The following is a 23466-nucleotide window of genomic DNA, read 5'->3' on the forward strand; positions in this document are numbered from 1 at the left end:
TTGATAATTATAAAAGTAAACTACAGGGATCATCTCTTATAGTAATTATAGCAGAATATAAAAAACTTATACACGCCAATATATAAAGATGTAGGATTTGGTTCATGACATCCAATAGTGTGGTAACTCCACCAGATGTAGCAGTAGTTTTGTTTGCGGTATTGCTACATGTAGTAGCTAGTCTCTGAAGATAGCCCTGACAATGGACCTCACATCTTGGTATTCAGACCCTTATGTAGTCTTCTACCACAATGAATATGGAGAGGCCCTGTGTAACCAAATCTCACAGTTTTTGCCTTGCTCCCTTAGAATACTCATTCAGGAAAATCAGCTGAGTTGAAAGTAGTCTGACTACTTGGAGACTGCCATACAGTGAGGAAGCTCAAGCTTCCCATGTGGAAAAACTCCATAAAAAGAAAGTATAATACAATACCCAGAGAGGCCCAGCTGCTCCAACCACTCGAGATTAGTGCTAAATATGTATGTAAATAATCCATTCTGGACATTATAGCTTATGGTCTCCTTTGAGCCATCCATCCCAGCCATCTCCAGATATTTGAGCCGTTCCATTTGAGATACCAATCACTGTAGAGCAGAGATAGCAATCTCTGCTGTGCACTACCTAAATTCCTGACTTAAAAAATGTTAAGTACAATTGATTTTTGTTTTATGCTCCAAAGATTAAGGATAGTTTGCTATGTAACAATAGATCAACCAAAACATTTAACTACTAGTAGCATGAAAGATGCAATTTAGAGATAATTATTTAAGGAATTTATACATATCAAAGGGTACATGTAATTAGGCACTAGAAATTTCCATGACAGAGTGCATATACTTTCACAGGTTCAGGCTTGACAGTCAGCCATTTCTTCAGATGTTGGTATTGCTGTAGACTGTATGTTTGTGTCCTCTCAGAATTCATATGTTGAAACCTAATCCTCAACATAATAGCATTTGGAGGTGGGGTCTTTGGGAAGTGATTAGATTATGAGGATGGAGCCCTCATTAATGGGATTAGTGTCCTTATAAAAGCAGCCCAAGAGACCTCCCTCTCCCCTTCTGCCATGTGAGGACACAGTGAGCTAATTTTGTCTGTCCAGCAAAGCTGCATTTGACTGTTCTCTCTCTAAGAAGCCATAAGCTCATTTAGTTATAGGTTAAACCCCATTTAATTCCAAAAATTACTTATAGTTGTGAATATATTTTCAGCCACTTCAAGTAAGATATAAGCATTTATGCTCACAAAACTTTTAAAAATTCAAGAACTGGAAAAACAGTATTTAAAAATGCCTGAAACATTGTATTGTAGACATTTATCAACAGTCAGTTATTATATGTAACTTAAAGTCAAAATAATACTTAACACATAAATTTAAAAGTCATTGTATATAAAATAAGCCAGTTAAGCATGAGACTAATTTACAGTTTACAGGAACTCTGATTACAGTTGTTCCACTACAATGCATAACTGTTAAGAGGTATTTTAATTTTCTATTAAGACATAAGTCAGATATTTCAAGTATTTTTATCATTTAGCTTTTTTTAAAGTATTAGACCTAGATAATAGAATCTATATAAAGGAAAATAATTACTGATGACAAAAATAAATGAATCTAGAATTTAACATGTGCTAGTTAAGCATGGAGTCATATACCCTAACAGAATTAAAATTGCCAGTGAATAAAAGGTAAAGGTCTATCAAATGATAGAAGTAGGGCCTATATATATATTACTTCCAGATGTAAGAGAAATGAGGTTTGGGTTCAATTGCTTATCTACACAGAAAAGAAGAAGGCAATTTAAGTCAAAAAGATATCCCATCCTATGACACCTGTAACTAGTAACAACTAAAATCCCTTGCAAAGGAATGCCCTAGAGTGAATCTGTAATTAGCCAGGTCATGTATTGACCCCCAACTCTTCTGATACTCATAAATTGAATCCCCTTAAGGGTACATAAGAGGGAATAAATGGGTTGGTAAGGACTCCCTTTAGTGAACACAACTGTTTTTTGTCCTTTCCTGAATGCCCGTAAAACACCACAAGCACCAGCATCCTGTTCCTGAAATGCAGTTCTTATATGTGACATTATTACGTATACACCTTTGAGATTTCAGTCATATTAATAAACTCTCTTGTCTATATTAACTTTAACAAATATCGGAATGCTTCAAGTGGAAACCAAGGTATGTTGTTTGGTCATTAATGGCTCTATATCATTTTAAAATAGTCTGAAGTTCAACTGCATACTGAGGATTTGATTTATTTCTCAATTCACAGTTTCAAAGTTTACAGTCTAAAGCATTTTTTTTACCTATTTCTATAATCTATAGAAGGCATTCAAATATCATTGATTAAATGTAATATTCTATTTCTTTATTCAGTGAATTCACAAGAGGCTGTTTATTGGCACATGGGTGATCAACTAGGTTGTCCATCATTTTACAAAATCTCCATGAAATAGTTCCTTAGGTGAAATTGTTAGAATTTAATTTTTAAGGAATTGTTTCAAAAGGCTTCTGAAAATTTAATTTTTAATGGGAAAAGAACAGCTAACTATTTTTTCCTAGGGTTACTTTAATGATTCCTACTTAAACTTGCATTTTGCAATTTGTGACACTTCTAGATAGAACTGAACATAAAATAATTATATGAACTTAACAATTTATGAATCCTTTGTAGTAAATTTTGGCAATCTGGTTTAACTCATTTACCCTTTACTTTTTAATGGATGAATCCCTAATCTCTGATGGCACTTTTCTGCTCAGATTCATAATATGGACGTATTCAAGATACAGAGGTATTTTTCTTATCCAGTATATTTAGAAATATTAACTATTTCATGAAAATCATTCCTTAGGTCTCTCAAAGAGAAGACTAAATAATTCCCTTTTTTCAAGTGTTGACGATGATTACTGTGCAATATAAAAGAGCTATTACGTTAATGACCATGTCATAATTTGTCTGTCTGCTACTCTTCTAGGAAGCTGTGGCATTCAAATTAAAGCAATCTATTGATTGCAATGGTGCCTTTACGGGATGGAAACAAATCCTGGATTATTCATGAATAAATGTCTGTACTGAAAGTCTAGTTATTTTTCTGCCAGTAAGAGAAAAGTCGACAGAGAGCCTCTCCCTATAATCTACATGCCTTCTTTTTACCTCAAATCAATCAAAATTCCAAAATGTATGAATGCTCAGAAATAATATTGGTGTTACCTAGATGAATCATTTACAGGCAAACTATCAAATTCCCAACATTCTTGTGTCCATTATACCTCATGAAGGCATAATTCCATACTAAATATCAGGTGAATATTGTTACATTTCCATAACATGATGTAAGTGGCATTTTAGAAAGGTTAATCTGGCAGCAAAGAGGCTGCATACAGATAGGCCAGCCTATGAATCTCATTATTGAATGCTTGAGTATCATGTTTTAGAGGGCTCATTAGAATTACCTGTCAAAGTTTTCAAACTAATCATACATCCTTGCATTCCCCCTGACTCCAATTCTAATATACCTTGACCCAGTCTACCTTAGATTCACTGCCAACACCAGGAACTCTGATTAGAAAGGGTAATCATAGATAGGGTTATTATTTTTTAAAGATTACCATATGCAAGAGTGTTTTTGATTCATATATAAAACATTTTTGATATCAAACTAACACATTTTAAGCTTCTGAGCTCCCCTATTCTATAATAATCAACAGCTTCATTCTGAATGTCAGAGGTAATCTCCATTTTCCCATGGGTCCTGTCTCTTTGCAAAAGAATTTATAATTACTCAATATATTATAAAGTTAAATGTGAAAATAGTTAGAAATTCAACTTGAAATTTTCACCAGCATTACATGGTCAGCACATATATCTCACTTGCAGCTCATAATTCCCAGTGTAAAAACTCCCAGATGACATATTTTATAGTAGTCCTTTATTATTTGACCCTATACTTATAGTTATAAAGCCTCCTGCGTTTCCAACTCAAGTCATCTTGCAGGATATATCAGTTCACCTGATTGTTTTTTCAGGGTTCCATTTCATAAAATTTGAAAGGTCTGTATAATTTCTCATTTTCCCTTTCACATTATGTTCCTGAAATGTTTACCCTTCAAGGCTTTTATTTTTTTAATACCATAACTTATTACTAGCATATGCAGGAAGTTCTTCATGATCTTCTCCAGAATCAGATCTTCTCTTAGCTCTATTTTGCCATGATTTTTTTTCATGGCACTTGGTCATTTTTAAAATTTTATTTTATTTATTTAATTTTTGGCAATTGTCAGACATATTCATTTGATAGAAGACTACATGGCATTTCTTGAGGGCATCTTTCCTTGAGTCATGAATCATTTCAGCTTAATCAAAATGGAAATAATCTATTTGTAGATAGGTACTATGATGAATTGTTAAATTGGCAATTGAGTTTTGTGAATTTGAATCTACAATGCTTCAGAAACTACAATTGTGTGACTAACAATGAAAATAGAACAAAACTGAAAACCTAACATGCTTTGAAACTGGCATGTGTACAAAAATTAAAACCAGATATTAAAATTGAAACCAGGCCATTGCAATGGTCTCTAAGACAAAACCCAAGTATCAATTTTAAAAAATAGATGAAACATTTCTACATTGTTTTTGGTGCTAACCACATGTAGATTTAGTGACTTACATTTAAACATATAAATCATCATAGGACCTTCATTGTCCAAAAGCAGTTATCTGGTAACCTCAAACTATTCAAAAAACAGTCATTCAAGGAAGTAAGAAAGATAAAAAAAAAAAAAAGGCATGTGAATTGCTAAAATATTTAACAGGTAAGTTCATGCTAAGAATCATGTCTGCCTTACTCTGCTTTTTTATTTGAGTTTAACATCTTTGATTATTTGATTCTCCGGCTCAAAATGTAATAGAACTCTTGGTAGCTGCTGGAAATAAAAACATTGACAGAAGGAGAAATTTCCACCAGTTATTACTATATCTGTCTTCTGTAGCTATATAGAATAAGTGTGATTCTTGTACATGACAAGGCTTCCAGTGTTTGAAGATAGTTAAGCCTCATCTACTAATATTCCTATTCCAAGCTAAAATCTCCAACTTAATTTGGCATCTGTAGAGGAGCAGAATTTGCCACCCTGAAATATGTCTCTTTGGCATATTAATTTTTTTAAGCTGGTTCTTTTCTAAGCAGTAGACACGGGAAAAACTGAAAACCAAGTAGGAGTTACCCTTTTATAAGAAACATTTATATTTGTAAGGGAAATCTCCATTTGTAAGGGTGTGTCCCTCCCTGTACCTGAAGATTTAGAAACTCTTATTAATGGAGAATTCAATGGCTTAAATTTGCATAACAACCTTACTCTTGTTTACTGTGCTGTGCTTGGTCATCTCCCATTACTGCCTCTCCCATCCAACATCCTCTTTTGTCTTTAGCTGGAGATGGTATTTAAGGTAAGGGCTGCGGCCATTTTGGCAAGTTACTCAGTTCTTCTGAGTCTCTCCCATGTATACATGTTAGTAAACTTTTGTATGATTTTTCTACTGTTAGTCTACCTCATGTCAATTTTACTCTTAGACCAGCTAGAAGAACCGAGAGGGGTAAATGAAAATTTTTCCTCCCTGACACAGTATTTTCAGATCGTTTACATTTTACTCTTTTCCTTTTTACCCATGTAATTTATTTATGTAATTAACAAAGTCAGACCTTAAATATTTACCACTTTATTGTTGGTGATAATGTGGGCTTAGGAGATGATGGCTTTATAGATCACATATGATACAAATAACCATTTTATTTTTCATAATATTAGTCAATATTTAATATTTTCAAGTTGTTAAATTGTTTGAAAATGTGTTTCCAAGACAGAAGCCACAAATTTTGCTTTGAGCAGTGCTTTGTCTCTGGTGTGACCTTTTATATTTGCAAAATAATTCTTCCATTGCTGTAGTTACACAACATGTCTGCTTAATTGATGCATTTTAAACAAACCAAATGTCATTCAAGCAACAGATGGTTTCTGACTTGAATTATATAGGTTGGAATCACTATGCAGTATACAGTGAAAGATGAAAAACCTGGCATTGTCATTAATTGCATAAACACTTGGAACAAAATATTCTCTTGTTTAATGTTAGTAGAAATCACAACAAGAAACTATGTGATGGTGATCAAATACCAGTTTAAAAATAAAAATGACCTAGAAAATTTTCCTAATAAAACTGAAGAGTGCACATCAGCTGGCATGGTGGTAATTTATTTATTGCATTGTACCAAACATTGGTAACCTGTTTGTTTTAGACCCTTTCAAGTGTACATAAAGCATGTTTAACTTCATCTTCTTTACCTGGTGTTCATCAGAGCACATCAAAAACAACTGCTACTCAGGTAAAATGGGTAACATCCTGGAAATATATGAGATTAGAAGACCAATATTCCCTTTGAACTCTTGTCACTCTTTAAAAAATATTTGGAGTTCTATAATTCCCATTGGTAATCAAAGAGTAAATTAAAATAGCTGCATCTTCCAGCAACAACTGTCAGTGATGGAAGGTAGCAGTAAGCAATGTAGGGTTGAATATAGTTGAGGGTGGAAGGAAGAAGAATTGCAAAGTATTAGTATCTGTAGTATTACTGTACTCTTTTATTGTGCAACTCTTTATACAGATATATTTTTCTAAAAGCAGACCTCCCTCTATTTATTTTACATACAAACAAGAACACCCTTATATTCCATTTATCACACCCACACACACACACACACACACACACACACACAAAAATGGTATTAAAAATAACCTCAAAGTGATCTACAAGTTAAAAAGGTGAAAAAAATATTATGCTACTGTACCAAGAGAAAAGTGATATGGCACTACCCTTTTCATTGCTTTAAAAAAGTTATATACACATATTTCTAAAATATATCTAAACTGAGGATGAAATAGAAACTAGTGAAATATTTTGTTTCCTAACCCCAAACCCTCAAATCAATCTTATGTGTTTACCTTAAATACATTATTTGGACCTATTGTAATATTACTTTTGTTGCTTTTCATTGTATTTGGGAATTAGGGAGAAAACGGCATTCAATTTTGGTAAAATTGCTAGCCAGCTAATGTAACCAGCTATTCTGTGGTTTAGAAAACACTAGATGCATACAAATCACCTAGTTGATGTGTTAGTAATGCAGATTCCTAGGATCCAACCCTCAAATATTCTGATTCAGTGGGTCTAAGATAGGACTCAGATGTTGCATTACAGAATCCTTTGACTACAATTTCAAGGGGAAAAAAAAGAAAACAAGGAGTCCTGCTTAAATTTTCTAAATATTTTTGAATAGACAATTTGACATTTTAAAATAAATTGAGTCATTAGAATAATGGGATTCTAATGTCAGACTGTAGTCTAATTAGTCATTAATTCATAATTTTTATATGAGACATTTCCTTTTGCATTCAGGAAATGTTCTTGCTCATTTTTGGTGAATGATACATATGATATACCTATGACATTATTAACATAGAGGTGACCATGGAATAAAATGATGACTGTGTGTGTGTGTATATATGTGTGAGAAACTTCATAGATATAAAATTATCTCTCTATAACTTGATCATGCTAACATGCAGTATTGTTCTGAACAAAAACAAAGATAATTCCAATGGTATTATAAGTATTAAAATGTATTTTCAGTTTATATGTGTATATGAATGATAGAATAATAATACAATTTGATTTAATAAGCATTAATTATTATTTGGTGCAGTCTTTATAATACAAAATTCTGCTTTTATTGACACAGAAGACAACTTCAATGATAAAACTGTTAAAATTAAATATATGAATTTGATGCCATGGAGGAAAAAATGTTGCTGAAATATATTTGTACTTAGAAGCTCTTTAAGCTCTGTGGTGTTGAGACAACTTCATTTATAATACTCTGAACTAAATATAAGAACTCCAGGCCCAATACTGAATTTAATTAATGTTTAAATTCAATAAATCTTCCAAAATTACTTATTCTTGAAGTGCATTCTACAATTTGGTTTAAGGTACACAAATTGAAAAGATTAGATCCTACAAAATACAGTAGGTCATATTTTACAATGTTCAATGAGGAGTGTTATCTCTAGATCTCTGAAGTTCCTATGAGATTTTGAAATAATGTCTTTTAGTGCTTTCCATGCATGCCCTGACAATTCTTCAGTAAGCGATCAACACATACAATAATTATAGTTGTACTTAGAAATTATATAGACTATTTCCTTGGATGTCTGAAAGTTTTTTCTAATATTACTGATTCCCAACATTACTGATAAATGATCTGTTTTGAAAAGAATGATTTTGAACATATTTTTAAATCTTTGAGTAAAAGGTAAGTGACCCATAAGTAAATGACATAAAGGTCAGGAGTAAGAACTGGTGACACTTTAGGAAATACCATTAGGTAATAATGTTTAAATTCAGACAGAATGCTAAAGTTAAAAATATTGGAGCATTAAGTTATTGCCATAAATAAGTAAAGAGATCTCTTTTTATTTTTTTTCCAAAAAGTAATACTGAAAAGAGTTAGGCAGACCAAATACTATTTCTTTTACTGACAGGGAAACAATGTAGCAAACCCCTAAGATTTACTTCCATTTGACATCAGCCCCTGGAAAATATTTTGCTAATCAAGACATCACCTTCACTTAGCAACCACGGGCAACCAGGCAACTTAACATCCTTCACAGCTCCCTGATGGAAATATGGCACAAAAGAATTAATGTAACTCTATTGTTGAAAGATGAATTTGCCGTATATTACTGCTGCTGGATATTTTCGGTTCAATAGTTTCATGGAGCGGCAAATCTTCAAATCTGTTCAGTGTGTTTAGGTTAAGTTAGGTTAGTTTTCATGTTCCTCTAAAATAGCATATCTATGAACCTATTCAATTTTTTTTTTTTTTTTTTTTTGCGGTACGTGGGCCTCTCACTGTTGTGGCCTCTCCAGTTGCAGAGCACAGGCTCCGGACGCGCAGGCTCATTGGCCATGGCTCACGGGCCCAGCCGCTCCGTGGCATGTGGGACCTTCCTGGACCGGGGCACAGACCCGTATCCCCTGCATCGGCAGGCGGACTCTCAACCACTGTGCCACCAGGGAGGCCCCCTATTCAAATTTTGTTGTAGTAATAAAACAAAATAATTACACCACTTTGAGAAAATAAGACAAGTAACTTGATGGTAAAATGTTTAACTCTAAGTTTAGAAGTTGGTCACAAGAAATGGGATAAATTCAAATTAAGGAGAACTGTTCACTCACAACTGGTTTTAAAAACAAGTTGGAAAAGTCTATCTGTGGTGCATTATACAGAAGATTTTACTCTGATCTAAATGATAACCCAAAAAAATATGTTGTGATGTTTAAATTTAAAAATATGACCTCAGACATAATAGGCAAGGGGAAGACAAAACAGAGATAATCTTGAAGTTACACAAGATACACACACACACACACACACACACACACACACACACACACACATACATACAACATGCTTTTCACAAATCCAAGTGCATCAATATGTCTTATTTTCCTTCTGGAGTTATTTTATTTATTTATTTATTTATTTATTTATTTTATTTATTTTTGGCCTTGCCACACAGCATGTGGGATCTTAGTCCTGAGACCAGGGATTGAATCCATGCCCCCTGCAGTGGAAGCATGGAGTCTTAACCACTGGACTGCCACGGAAGTCCCTGGAGTTATTTTAAAAATTAATTTTAACAAATATGACATATTAAAAGTCATTTAAACAAATATTGATAAGCAAAAACTTCAAACAGATTATTTTAGCTAGATACTATTTGCTATATTGTTTAAAGTAATAATAATTTAAAATAAATGTAAATTTAAGCTAATTCTCAGAAACGTACACAGAATGATACACAAGAAAGTGAACTCTATAAAATGTGCATGCTTAATTCGATATTTAATAATCCCAAATATTTAGGAGCTTTTATTTTTTAATCTCTCTTTTTAAAAATTTTGTGCTGCCATTATTTTATGAAGAAATCACATCCAAGCTTTCTCTCCCATGGATTAATATTAACATTAACAAAAATTACTAGAATACTTATAATTTCAAGATGGTTACTGATAATTCAATTTGATAGCCCTTTTGGAAAATAGTTTATTTTCATACACACTTTAAATATGGATAAATATGATCTGAATCACTGCACACACATAGTGATATGAATTATCATTTTAAACATCCTATCCAATTAAATTCCAAAAGCATTTGTTAAATGTCAACAATGTACTAGATACTGTGCTAAGTGCAAGGGACAGAAACATGAATAAAATATAGTTCCTGATTATCAAAGCATCGTAGAAGTTCACACTTCATGGTGAGTTTGCTCAGATAAACTTATTATACTTGAAAACAACTCATATCCAGATAAGCCACTGAACTTTCTGTTACTCTCAAATGAGCCAACAAAAGTTCATTTTCCCAGAGAATCATTCTTTAGTCAAACAAGTTAAATCAATTATCAAACTAGAAAGGTAGTATAATATGAAGTTTACATACCTAATAGACATTTCTTAAGGTGGAAAAAAAAAAGGACTTCTAATTGATACTCTAAAGTATTAATAAAAGTCTTTCTGATTGTTACAATCTTAGAATTCAATATCTGGAGACAGTGAGTGCTCTCTGGGAGACAAGGGATAAACCATCTTTGGATAAAACAGAAAGATTAAGATAAGTGACTTGTGCTATGGAAATCTAAGGCCGTAATCTCAGGGCTGGTAGTGGGGGGGAATGGACAAAATGTGACTTTATAAATCAATTGATAATAATCTTCAGAAATTTAGAATTTGGTACATGTATTTTAAAACAATTGAATTTATTTGATTTTTTAAATTTATATAAAATAAAAATAGGAATATGTACAGTTCTGTGATTCATTTCAGAAGAAAAAAAAATTACAAATATAAAAATGAGGCTTTGAAAATCCAACAGATGGAAGAAATGTTCACATATTGAGGTATAGGGAAGTCATTCTGGCTTATACATAATTTAACTTAAACTTTATGCTGAATAAAACTGCCTGTTTGTGGCCTATCAAACATACAGTGCACATCTGCTTTAACCGTTAAAGAAAATAATGCATTTAAAAATGATTATTTGAATAAATTCAAATTATTTTTTCTCCCCCATAGCAGCATGAAGTTTGCATCATTTAAACCAGTATTTCTCAGTACTTGGTCTAGGAATAGTGGGGGTGGTGGTGGTGAGTGACAAGGTCAAATTAAATATTCACATTAGTTGGTCCCATCACAGACCTATTGAATCAGAATCTCAGGTGTCATGGTCTAGAAATCGGCATTTTTACCTGCACCCTTCATGATTCTTATGTTCACTAAATTTTGAGTGCTGCTAATTTTAAGCACTGACTATGGATAAATTATTAAAAACTATATTATTAATTGAACATTCATTTTCAGCTAATTGAAGAAAAATAGAAGGGAAAAAATTCCAAGCACTTAGATGTGATTGTAATTTTTTTTTTAATTTACACCATAACAATATTTATTAACTAGATTGATCAAAATAGTTATTGAATACTTAGATATTGTTTCTACCACATTGAAAATGCATAATATAAATCAAGAAACCTAATATGGTCAATACAAACCAGAAGAATCAGATGTTCATATAGCTGTATCTAATTCTCCCAATAATCCACTCATTTAAGATTAATTCAAATCTCTCATAGTGTATCTCTCTTCTAAAGTAGTTGTGCCCACTGAAAGTTATGATTTCATGACATAGACACAAGGTGCACATTAGGGGAACTGAAGAACAAATATACACCTAATGTACTTCTGTTACATTAACAAGAAATGGAAAGCATGATACCAGTGATGTTCTATACAATTTCAAGAGTAGTTTCTTAAAATCTCTCTTCTATTCTTATAGATTATTTATTGATTATTTGTGTTGACAGATTAATGGGATAAATATTACCTCAATAGAGCTGATAGCAGGTAGAATTTATTTCTTGTAAATAAATGCAAGTGGCAACTGCTTCACCAAAAAGAAAAAAAAGTTTTATTTCAAAACACACTCACACACACACAAACACACACATCCTTAGGATTTAAAATCTAGAATAAAAAATCAAATGAATCAAAACACCTCATTATTAACCTTTGAAAATGAAATGACAATAGATAAGTCAAAGTTACATTAGAAATTCCAGAAGAGTTAGATATTTATCTCTGAAATTACTTAGTCAACTAGTATACATAGAAATGTATGCTATTTATTTAAAGTTAAATGTAAATGTATTTTACCTTTATGTGTGTATATATATATATATATATATGCAGTCATACATACTAACAGTGAAAGCATTCATATACAAATAAATGGAAATAAATATCAATAAATGAACTCTATAGAGCTCTAAGAAGACTATACTAGGCAAAAGGTTTATATGTCTTATGTAGATTTTCTAGGTTATCTTGCAACATAATAGAAACTAGTGAAAATACATTACCAGTTAACTCTGATTAATACTATGGAAATATGGTTTCTTTAAAAAGATTATTATGTTTAGAATTAAAATTCCCTTAAATCTCTTTAACAAATATGCACAACATTCCTAGGATATTAGAACACCAGAACTGAACTTAAGAAATATTTTGGGTCCATACATTTTTTTGAAGGTTCTCAATTATCCATGGCCTCAGTTATTAGTGATAAGTTGATTTTGACTAGTAAATACATATTTGAAAAAATTTCTGCAAATGTGATAGTATAATAAATTATAAAATGGTCATATAATCAACCTAATCCTTATTTCCTCTTTAACCACAATATATCAGCTTAAAATAATCTCATATGCTATTTTTAATAATACCATCTTGTTGTTCTAAATTACCACTGCTCTCTCATTATCATATGATATTGACTGAAAATAGGAAATCAATCTGATTTTAGAGAGCTTTTCTAAAAATTCTGATAGAGAGCGAGAGAGGGAATAAGGACAATAATGAAATATGTACTACAGGAACATGAAAGAGTTGAGTGAGAAAATACAGAAGATTTTAAATATAAATTGAAGTAAGTTTGCAACAATCAAGGAAGCAATTTTAATTTAAAATTGCTTCCATGATTTAACTAAATGGAATAGAAATCTCCTGAGTCTCACTGCATTTACAAGCCATTTCCTATAACAATATCTATAAGAAAAACCAGGCTCTGTTCTCAGTTCTATACATGATTAAGATCAAGATTTTCCTGACTTGTTTTGTCATTCTCCATCTTCATTCAAACTGAGTCACTTTGCTGTACAGCAGTAATTAACACATTATAATTCAACTATACTTCAATAAAAAATAAATTTAAAAAATTACATGATACATACTGTCCTATCAATGTTAAGTATTATGAGTAATTCCAACATACCAATACTACCAATGAATGCACATATATGGCATTATAAGTAAAAAGAGCTGGCTCAGTGTCTCCATTAGTCACAGCACACTTCCCTCTCACTGTTGCGGCCTCTCCCGTTGCAGAGCACAGGCTCCGGACGCGCAGGCTCAGCAGCCATGGCTCACGGGCACAGCCGCTCCGTGGCACGTGGGATCTTCCCGGACCGGGGCACGAACCCGTGTTCCCTGCATTGGCGGGCAGATTCTCAACCACCGCGCCACCAGGGAAGCCCCACAGCACACTTTGAGACAGATGTTTTTCACTCTGGGTACCTTACTCTTGATTTTCAGTTACCCTTAAGCTCCGTGCAGGGTACTATTCAGCTTGGGCTATCACTTATTCTGCAATATCTTTTTGCAAAATGAAACATTATAACTGCCACTGAGTTGACAGATTCAAGGGATGAAGAGGCCCAGTGTGAGACTGTGAAATTGGTGAAATTCAACACCTGGTGATAGTTAGCACATACATCCATCACAAAAATTAAGAACACCATCGGGAATATAAACATATTCTTCCTGGATGATTGAATATTATCAGCATAATCAGTGTTAGTTAGTATTAGATACAGGCAAGGCATTGTTTAATTAGTGGTCACAAAAAGGATGGTAAAAATTTAGTGTTTCTTAGACTGTTTTCTTTTCCACTGTGAAGGCAGTGATGTTCGTTTATTTCTAAAACTCACTAAACATCGTGCACTGGAATCTATACATTATAAGCTGTAGCTCTCTTACAACTCATTTCAACTGTAAGTACTTTCAAGAACAGACACACACAGTAGACCTATTGTTTCCCAACTGTTTAATTTATTTCAATTCTACCAGAAACAGTGTCTCTTAATCTAGCAATTGAAAAGTAAATGATAATTGGTCCGGATAAATGTTGTTAACACCTTAATCAGTTGATACAATGTTTTAAATGGAAGTATCTTTTACTCTTTTATCTAACAACTGAGACAGAATCCATTAAGAGTGTTGGAGCAATTCATGAAGAAGGAGCTGCATGAGAAAAACGTCCAACTAAAATTAAAAACCAAAGGAAATCTTTTAAGATCTGAGTTAGTAAAAAAAGAAAAAAAGAAATTACAGGGATTTCAAGCTATTTTGTTTCTGCTATAAATAAGAAGTAATTACATCTAAGTCCATTTTATCACTTGCTTAATAGTTTACTAATAGTTACTAAATCAAGCAATACCTAGCCTAGAAGGGGAGAGTCTATCAGTGAATTCACTTTTTTTCCACCAGCTTTATTGAGAAATAATTGGCATATATCACCATATATGTTTAAGCTTGCAGCATGATGGTTTGATTTTCATATATTGTGAAATGATTACCACAAGAGGTCCAGCTAACATCCATCTTCTCTTATAGATACGATAAAAAGAAAAGAAAGAAGAAACAAACAAACAAAAATCCTCCTTGTGATGAGAACTCTCGGGATCTACTCACTCTCTTAAAAACTTTCCTATATAGCACAGAGTGGTATTAACTATAGTTATCATGTTGTACATTACATCCGCAGTACTTATTTATCTTATAACTAGAAGTTTGTAACTTTTGACCACCTTCCTCCAATTCCCTCCCCCTAACCCCTGACTCTGGTAACCACAAATCTTACCTCTTTTTCTATGAGTTTGGTGGGGATTTAAAATTATTTTTATTAGATTCTACATATAAGTGAGATCTTACAGTATTTGTCTTTCTCTGTCCGAATTATTTCACTGAGCATAATGCCTTTTGTCACAAATGGTAGGATTTCTTCTTTTTTTATGGCTGAATGATATTCTATTGTGTACAACAACCTCTTTATCCATTCAGCTGTTGATGGGCAAGTTAGTTGTTTCCAGGTCTTTGCTATTGGAAATAATGTTGCTATGAACACGAGGGTGCAACTATCTTTTCTAGTTAGTGTTTTCTTTTCCTTTGGATATATTCCCTGAAGTGGAATTGCTGGATCATATGATAGTTCTATTTTTAATTTTTTGAGGATGCTTTATAGTTTTCCATATTGCTTGTACCAATTTACAATCTCACCAACAGTGCACAAAGGTTTCCTTTTCTCCACATCCTCCCCAGCACTGTCTGTTAATTCATCCCCCTACCCGTGCATAGCCTGGGAATGCTTCACACCTGGTACTGACTTTGCTCTGGGGGTGATCAGCTCTGCTTGCCTCCTTCTCAGCTTTAGTGCCACTGGGCCACACTGCTTCCAGGAGCTATTGCCAGCCCTTCTGGTCAGATGGGGCTGGAAAACACTCTCCACAGTGAGTGGGTCTGTGATCCAGCTCCTCGCCTGGGCATCGGAAAACTGGGCTCTAGGGCCAGCAAAACTCCTCATTTGACGATGTGAATCAGGCAGATCTGCAGCCTGCTGAGTTCCCTGGTCAGAATGTACCCTCACTTGTTTCTGCATTTGAGCAAAGCTGCTGGTTGGAATTACTACTTAAGTACTGCAGATATGAACTCTATCTGCCAAGACCCTTGTGCTGGTTGTTGCAACCACACCCTCCACCCCACTCCTGCCTCCAGTCTACCATCATAGTCATATTCACAGTGGTTGAGGCTTCCAGATTTCCCTGCAATCCCATGATGTGAGATCTAAGTAGGGGCTTCTGAAGAGTGACCCATGATGCTGAAAGTACTTGGTTGTCCCCTGGTTCTCTTTTCCCACTGGAAGAAAAATAGGCTCAAGGGAGACTTCTCTGCATGGAGCTGTACTGGCCTGTGTGAGGGACAATGCAGTCAACATGTAGCTGCTTCTCTTATCCTTCAAATGCAGTCTGTCTTGGTCTCTGTTGTACATGGAGGTGTTTCAGCTTCACCCCTGTGTTTTAGCATCCTCTCAATGATGCCCTCTTCTTGAAGAGTTGTTAATCTTCTTGTGAAGGGAATTGACATCACGAACAACTTATGTCACCATCTTGATGACATCCTCTCTCTGAATTCACTTATTATATTGTAATAGTTTAGTTCATTTTAAAACATATTTTTCAAAACAGTTTAAAATTGAGGGTTGGATTATTGTCCTCTATCAAAATAAATAAACAAGAATTGCTTATCATGAAAAATAGGACCATGCCTCTTCCAAGAATCTTTTATTTTTCTCCATGCTGTCTATCAGCATATTTTTGTGATAGCCTTTTGAAAGGAAATTGTGATATGGATAATCATTAATTCCTCATTGTCCTACATGGGTTCTGGCCTTAATTTCTTTATTCATTAGCATATATTGATTGCATTTGAGCTTAAGAGAGAGATTTATTTACTCAGCTAGTTATCAGTTTCTAAGAATCATACTGAATCAATGTGCTTTTAAATGGAATAGATACATAATATCATTTCTTGCATTATAAAGATAAATAAATTTCATCAGTGTCTCATAATATAATTGTAATCACCTCATGCATAGGGCCTTTGTTTGCATTATGACCCAAATCCAGCTGATTGTCTTCCTTATGTACCCAAAAGTATCTAAGGCTTTATACTTAAGAGCCAGCCACAGAAGGAAAATATTTTCCACCATGCTTTTAAGGCTTGCGAGTTAAAAAAAACCCTGATGCTTATAAAAAATTGCTAAGGAATTTTTCCTTCATTGATTTTTACAACATAACATATTAGTAATATTACAAATATATTTACTTTACCCATAAGCATTTACATGCTATAAAAAAGGAAATTCTGTTTTCTGTTACTGATTCACTATACTGAGAAACACTCTTTCAAAAAACACCTGTTATTATACTTTATTATATATGTTAATAATTATTAGCTTAGTTATATATTTATGGATATATAAATGTACTCACATTTTCATCATATGTTTTCTTATTTTAACATGGCAATTACCTTCTGATGTATAGAAGTCAGTAATTATTATCGGATATACAGGTAATCCTCCATATCTGTGGGTGCCAAATCTGAACCAACCAACCGTGGATCAAAACTACTTGAAAAAAAATCTGGAAAGCTCCAAAAAGCAAAACTTGAGTTTGCTGTGTGCCAGAACATATTTCCATAGCATTCACATTGTATTTACAACTATTTCCATACCATTTATGTTGTATTGGCATTATAAGTAATCTAGAGATGATTGAAAGTATATGGGACTTTGTGCTTTGATTATATGCAAATACTACACTATTTTATGTAGAAGACTGGAGCATCCCAAGATTCTGGTATCTATAGGAGGTCCTGGAACCAACCCCCTGTTGATATCAAGGAACAGTTTTATATACAAGATCTAAACACTCCCAGTGCTTCCACTGTGAGCACACTATCCATGCCACTAACATAGTTTGCTAAGAATATTGCATTAGCTACCTAATTGGTCTTGTTAACTTCAGTCTATCTCTCTTTCCATTATCAACATATCAGACAGAGTGAATTTGTTGAAACCAAAGTCAAATTATGTCAATTATCTTCTTACAATACTCCAGTGTCTTTCTATTTCACTGAGAGTAAAAGTCACAATCCTATAGTAACCTTCTAATCTCTACATAATCTGGCCCTTCATTATATCTCTGACCCATCATACTATCATTTTCCCCTTCCTCAAATCGCTCAGACATAATGGCATCCTGGTAATCCTCATACACATCAAGTCATGCTCCTGCCTCATAGACTTTACACAGTCTGTTCCTTATAACTGGAAATGCTCTTCTTCGAGTTACCTGAAAGACTCTCTCATCTCCTTCAAGTCTTTCCTCTACTATCACCTTATAAATGAGGCCTACCTTAAGCATGCTACTTAAACTGTGACTTGCCTACCCCCCAAGTGGTGTTACTAATACTATTTCCACTTCTCTAGGTATTCCACAGCACAAAAATAGCTTCTAACATACTATATATTTTTATATTATCTTTACTGCCTATCACCTCCATGAAGACAGAGGCTTTTGTCTGTCTTATTCACTGTAATATGCTCAGTGCCTGGAACAATGTCCAGAACTTAGTAGGTAAAAGTCAATAAATTTTGTTGAATTAAAGTAATGAATTTAATGACTGATATTTGTAAAAGACTATAATACTTAGACTTAAGTTACATGTTGAGAAATGTAATGTTTTATGAACTGGATCTTCCAGCCTGTACCTAAGATATTGAAAACAAATGTCAAAAGTAGCATCCTCGGGCTTCCCTGGTGGTGCAGTGGTTGAGAGTCCGCCTGCCAATGCAGGGGACGCAGGTTCGTGCCCTGGTCCGGGAAGATCCCACATGCCGCGGAGCAGCTGGGCCCGTGGGCCATGGCTGCTGAGCCTGCGCGTCCGGAGCCTGTGCTCCGCAATGGGAGAGGCCACAACAGTGAGAGGCACGCGTACTAAAAAAAAAAAAAAGTAGCATCCTCTTTTCCTATTTAAGTCAGTTCAGTAATGAACATTCAAGTTGAGATGCCAAACAAGCAACTGGAAATTCTGTTTTGTACCTCAAAAGAGAAGTCACCTACACTTTAAGGAGTCAGTTCCAATTGAAGAAGTGTAGAAGAAGGTGATTTTTAAAAAATCTAGTACTTACTGAGTACTAACTTCAGGGAGTATTTTTTACTAAGAGTTTTGAAAATGGGATAGAATGGGAGATAGGAGAATCAAGGATAGAAAAGGAATGGTCAGAGGAGTAAAAGAAACAAAATCTAAGAATGAAGGATGTAGGCTGATGATTTCAGATATCAGCTAGATGATAAGACGATTGACTAGGATGTTTCAGGTTCTCATTTCCCCAGTGAAATACCAAAGTAAATGACAACATACTTAAGAAAGTAGCTTTGTTGGAGCTCTAGAAAACAGTTAAGAATATGCATCTAACAAGTGAATGCCCAACCAAGAAAAATCCACACTCAAAACAGTAGGGAATTCGTGACATTTTTGCTTATTTTTGCCCCATTCCTTCTCCAGTGGTGTACAGTAAAGAGGAAGCAGTCCTACTCCCAGTTGCTCACTCAGGAATGAAGGAAAAGTGTCAAAATTATTTTCAACATTCTGGCTTTTGAGGAGGAGGGGCTACCCAAAATATGTGATTCTGTCTTTCCTGACTCAGAGTATTGATGGGAATGATGTAATAGTTTGGCTATCAAGTTAGAGGCCACTAAAAGCAGTACTTGTAACCATGTTCTTCAAAATCACCAAAAAATTGGCAAACTTTTAGCTAGATTTACTAAGAAAAAAAGAGACAATACTCAAATAACTAAAATCAGCAATGAAAAAAGGATATTGAAACCAACTTTACAGAAATAAGGATTGTAGGAGTGTACTATGAACAAATGTATGTTAAAAATTTCAGTAACCTAGATGAAATGGACAAATTTTCAGAAACATTCAACATACCAAGGTTAAGTCATAAAGAAATAGAAAATATGTACAGACCTATAATGAGTAAGAAGATTGAATCAGTAGTCTAAAATCTCCCAACAAAGAAAAGCCCAGGACCAGATGGCCTCACTGGTGAGTTTTTAAAAATATTTTAAAAGGAATTATACCAAAAAAAAATATTATACCAATTCTCCTGAATATATTCCAAAAATTTGAAAAGGAGGTAATTCTTGTCAACTCATTCTATGAGGAAGCTATCACCCTGATGCAAAAGCTAGACAGAAGACATCACAAGAAAAGAAAATTATAGAGCAATATCCCTGATAAACATTAATGAAGAAATCCTTAACAAAATGCTAGAAAACAGAATTCAATAGCACACTAAGTGGATTACACACCAAGACTGAGCAGGAATTATTCCTGGAATGCAAAGATGGCTCAACATATGAAAATCAATCAATATAATATGCCAAATTAACAAAATGAAGGGAAAACAAATCTCATTTGCTTCAGAAAAAGCATTGACAAAATTCTACACCCTTGCATGATAAAATTGCTCAATAAACTAGAAATAGAAGGCAATAATTTCAACATTATAAAGACCACATATGAAAATCCAACAGCTAACATCACACTCAATGGTGAATGTCTATAAGCTTTCCCTTTAAGATCAGGAACAAGACAAGGAAGCTTGTTTCTACCACTTCTATTCAATATAGTACTGGAAGTCCTAACTAGAGCAATCAGGCCAAAAAGAAGAAGTAAAAGGCAATCAACTGGAAAGGAAAAGAAAAGATTATCTCTGTTTGTAAGTCTACATGAACCTACATTAAAGAACCATAGGGCTTCCCTGGTGGCACAGTGGTTGAGAGTCTGCCTGCTGATGCAGGGGACATGGGTTCATGCCCCGGTCCGGGAAGATCCCACATGCCGCGGAGTGGTTGGGCCCGTGAGCCATGGCCACTGAGCCTGCGCATCCGGAGCCTGTGCTCCACAACAGTAGAGGTCACAACAGTGAGAGGCCCACGTACCGCAAAAAAAAAAAAAGAACCATAAAGATTCCACATCGCACAAAATGTTAAAATTAATAAACAAATTCAGCAAAGTTGTAGGATGCAGAACTAGCACTCAACAATCAGTTTAGTTTCTATACAGTAACAATGAGCAATCTAAAAAGGAAATTAAGAAAACAATTTCATTCCCAATAGTATAAAAAACTATTCTTTTGTGTAAACTTAACCAAGGAGGTGAAAGACTTATGCACCAAAAACTACATAATTTTACTGAAAGAAATTAAAGAAGACACAAAGAAATGAAAAGACATTTTATGTTTATGGATTGGAAGACTTAATATTATTTAGGTGTCAATAATACCTAAAGTGATCTATAGAATCAATGAAATCCCTATTAAAATCCTATATTTTTTGCCTATATAAAGAAATCCATCCTAAAATTCATAGGGAATCTCAAGAAACTCCACAGAGTCAGAACAATCTTAGAAAAGAACAAAGTTGGAAGTCTCACACTTCTTGATTTCAAAACTTATTACAAAGCTACGGTAATCAAAACAGTGTATTACTGGCATAAAGATAGATATGAAGACCAATGGAATAGAGTAAACCTATAGAATAAATAAGTCCAGAAATAAAACCTTCACATATACAGTCAAATGCAAGTGTGCCAAGGCCAGTTAATGGGGAATGGACAGTCTTTTCAACAAATGATGTTGGGAAATATTGATATCCATATGCAAAATAATGAAGGTAGGCCCTTACCTTACATCCTATACCAAAATTAACTCATAATGGATCAAAGACCTAAACATAAGAGGTAAAACTATTAAATACTTAGAAGAAAACATAGAGGAAAATCTTCATGACTTTGGATTTGGCAACTTTCTTGGATAAGGCAGCAAAAGTACAGTCAACAAAAGAATAAATACATAAATTGGACTACATTAAAATGTAAATCTTTTGTGCATCAAAGGACACAATCAGTTGAGTGAGAAAACAGCTCATGAACTGTATAGTTAAAAATGATTAAGAAGGTAAATTTTATGTTATTTGTGTTTTAGCACAATCTTTAAAAATGTTACAGTAGAGGAGGGAGTCATATAAAACGGGACAGAAAAAAAAGATAAACAAGACGACAACAACAACAAAAACTAAAAAAACAGTGATTTTCAAGAAGCTATGAACTGAGAAAAATCAGCTGATATTGGTAACCACTGGTTCCCTTTAAGAATAAAATGATAAAATTGTGAAAAATAATTCCAGGTTTCACAAAGTTTATGAGTTGATGTCTTCTGGTAGCAGTTATGGAATGAATGATCTTTTAAATAATTTGAAGACAAAAGAAAGTGAAGAGTTTGGGCATAAGTCTGAAGGAAAAGCAGGGCTTAAGACATTTAGAATTGTTTGTTTTTTAAACTAATGAGGACCTGATTGATTGTGCATAAAGATATAGGAAGACCAAATAGAATAATGACTTAAAGATGCAAAATGGGGGAATTCAAAGGAGAGATATATATTTTCTTCAAAGATAAAAACAAGAAAAGACAGTGAAAGGAAAGATTCAATAATATTCTGAAGTGTAGAGGAGAAAACCCAAGTTAAATTATCTTAATCTTCTAAAGAAGATAGCAGTTGAGATAACATCTGGCAAATCGTTAAGTGGCATAGGGTAGGACTCGGAGTTTGAAAAGACTGAAAAAGTTTGAATCAGCTTCTGAGGATAATGTGATAAGAAATAATAAGAGGACTAATAAAAATACTGCCCAGAGGCACCAAGAACCCTGACAGCATGAGTTTGCCATGGTCCCAGACAGGCCATTTAAAAAATATATTTTCCAGCAGTTCTTGGAAATGTGTGAACAGAAGAGCAAAATGCTTACTTTTGCATGATTCAACCCATTAGTTTTAATATGAATGACACTTTAGTGACCTAATGAAGACCTACAGTGCCCAGAATGGTGCCCAGAGCATATAGACAGTAAAGAGATTTTGTTGACCGACTAATGATGCAATGTCTTTTTAAATATGTATGATGTAGTAGAAGTTAGAGAAAAAAAGAAAAGAAAGAAAAAGCTACACGAAGGCAGTTTTGCTGGTATTTTTTTTTAAACTACAAGATGAAGGGGAGAAATTTAAGCTTTAGTTTAGACCAGAAATACTGAAACAGCATTTTGAGCTGATGTCCAATTTTTTTCTCAGCTATATTTTTAAATAATCCCCTCATTTTAGAATTGCTTACCTGATTTATGGACATCCAGTTTAGGTAAGCTCAATTCCTAGAAAAGACAATTCTATTCATTCATCTTACACGTAATATATTGGACAAATTCAAAATATTTTGAGTATTAAAATATTCCAGTCTTTCAAATGTTGTAGAAATAGAAATGAAATGAATCTATTGCCCTAAAATAATTTTATGCTACAGAAAAGTAGCATAAGAAAAGCAAGAGATAAAGCTATATTTCACTTTCACAAAATGATAAAAGTACTGTACAAGCACTTCAAAAAAGGAAACAATTAGAATCTATATAGTTTTATTTGTACTCTTGAACTTATTTACAAAACAGAAAATAGAGTCACAGATGTAGGAAACAAATTTATGGTTACCGGGGGCGGGGGGGGGGAGTGGGTGGGGGAGGTGGAGGAGGGATAAATTGGG

General features: G+C 33.8%; 1 protein-coding gene across 2 annotated transcripts in view; it reads right to left on the bottom strand.

The window, feature by feature from the left end:
* Nucleotides 1-23466, bottom strand: part of PCDH11X (protocadherin 11 X-linked) — a 747204-nt gene that overhangs the window by 204991 nt on the left and 518747 nt on the right. The window lies entirely within an intron of this gene.

The sequence above is a fragment of the Pseudorca crassidens genome, chromosome X (genome assembly GCF_039906515.1).
Source record: "Pseudorca crassidens isolate mPseCra1 chromosome X, mPseCra1.hap1, whole genome shotgun sequence".
Taxonomy (NCBI): domain Eukaryota; kingdom Metazoa; phylum Chordata; class Mammalia; order Artiodactyla; family Delphinidae; genus Pseudorca; species Pseudorca crassidens.